Source organism: Prunus persica, chromosome G1 (genome assembly GCF_000346465.2).
Source record: "Prunus persica cultivar Lovell chromosome G1, Prunus_persica_NCBIv2, whole genome shotgun sequence".
NCBI lineage: Eukaryota > Viridiplantae > Streptophyta > Magnoliopsida > Rosales > Rosaceae > Prunus > Prunus persica.
Genome location: NC_034009.1, coordinates 3,956,158 through 3,958,282, shown reverse-complemented (window position 1 = coordinate 3,958,282; position 2,125 = coordinate 3,956,158).

Genomic DNA, 2,125 nt, shown 5'->3' with positions numbered 1-2,125 from the left:
TGAGTTTGTCCCAACACGGAATTATTCACCAAACTACTGCCCCATACTCACCTCAGCAAAATGGTATTGCTGAACGCAAAAATCGTACTTTAAGAATGATGAATGCGTTGCTAGTAAGTTCTGGAGCACCCCAGAATTTGTGGGGGGAAGCTTTACTTTCTGCTAATTACATTCTCAACAAATTGCCTCATAAAAAGTTAGACAAAACACCTTATGAGTTATGGAAAGGTCACAAGCCTTCCTATAAATACTTGAAAGTGTGGGGGTGTCTAGCTAAAGTTGCGGTTCCAACCCCTAAAAAGGTTAAGATAGGACCCAAAACTATTGACTGTATATTTATCGGTTATGCCATTAACAGTAGTGCATATCGTTTCCTTGTACACAAATCTGATATATTAGATGTACATGTAAATACGATTATTGAATCAAGGAATGTATCTTTCTTTGAAAATGTATTTCCTTATAAGGATGCACAAGAAAGAAATACACTTAAAAGAACCTTAGATGCTGTTAATAGCGATAACCAAGAAAGTCATCAAGAAAATATAGACCAAGAGACTGCAGAACCAGAACCTGGACATGAACCCAGGCGTAGTCAGAGAGCTAAGACAACCAAATCCTTTGGTCCTGAGTTTCTAACTTATTTGTTAGAAAATGAGCCTCAAACTTACAAAGAAGCCATGACTTCTCCTGAAGCTCTTTTATGGAAAGAGGCTATTAATACCGAAGTTGAATCCATCATGCAGAATCACACTTGGGAACTTGTGGATCTTCCTCCTGGAAATAAACCATTGGGTTATAAATGGATTTTTAAGAGAAAGATGAAAGCTGATGGATCAATTGACAAATATAAGGCAAGGCTTGTTGTCAAAGGTTATAAACAAAAAGAAGGATTGGATTATTTTGACACATATTCACCAGTTACGAGAATAACATCAATAAGAATGTTAATTGCAATTGCAGCATTGCATAACCTTGAGATACATCAAATGGATGTGAAAACGGCCTTTCTAAATGGTGATTTAGATGAGGAAATTTATATGGAACAACCTGAAGGGTTTATTGTTCCTGGACAAGAAAAGAAAGTATGTAAGCTTGTTAAATCCTTGTACGGGTTAAAGCAAGCACCAAAACAATGGCATCTGAAATTTGACAATGCATTAATGTTAAATGGTTTCAAGATCAATGAGTGTGATAAATGTGTTTATATGAAAAGCACTCAAGATGGTTTTGTCATTATTTGTCTTTATGTTGATGATATGTTAATTATTGGTAGCAATATTGGGATGATTAAATCTACCAAGAAAATGTTGACCAAAACTTTTGACATGAAAGATTTGGGAGTAGCAAATGTGATTCTAGGAATTAAAATTTCTAGAACATCTGATGGACTAGTTTTATCCCAATCACATTATATTGAGAAAATACTTGCGAAGTTTAGCAAGTATGATACTAGTCCAGTAAGCACTCCTTATGATCCAAGTCTTAATCTTGTGAAGAATATAGGTCATGGTATATCACAAATAGAATATGCTCGTATTATTGGTAGTCTCATGTATCTTACGAATTGCACAAGGCCTGATATAGCTTACTCTGTTAATAAATTAAGCAGATACACTAGTAATCCTGGAAGGGATCATTGGAAAGCTATAGTCAGAGTTCTAAGATACTTAAGATACACCAAAAATGTTGGATTGCATTATACAAGATATCCAGCTGTACTTGAAGGATATAGTGATGCTAATTGGATATCTGATACTAAAGACTCCAATTCTACAAGTGGATATGTCTTTACAATTGGAGGTGCGGCTATATCATGGAGATCTACTAAGCAAACTATTATAGCTAGATCTACTATGGAATCTGAGTTCATAGCATTAGATAAAGCTGGTGAGGAAGCTGAATGGCTACGTAATTTCTTAGAAGTTATTCCATGTTGGCCAAAACCTGTGCCTGCTATATGTATACATTGTGATAGTCAATCTACAATTGCAAGGGCACAAAACAATATGTACAACGGCAAGTCTCGACATATACGTCGAAGACACAACACCGTTAAGCAACTGCTCTCCAGTGGAATAATTACCATTGACTACATAAAGTCAAGAGATAATTTGGCGGATCC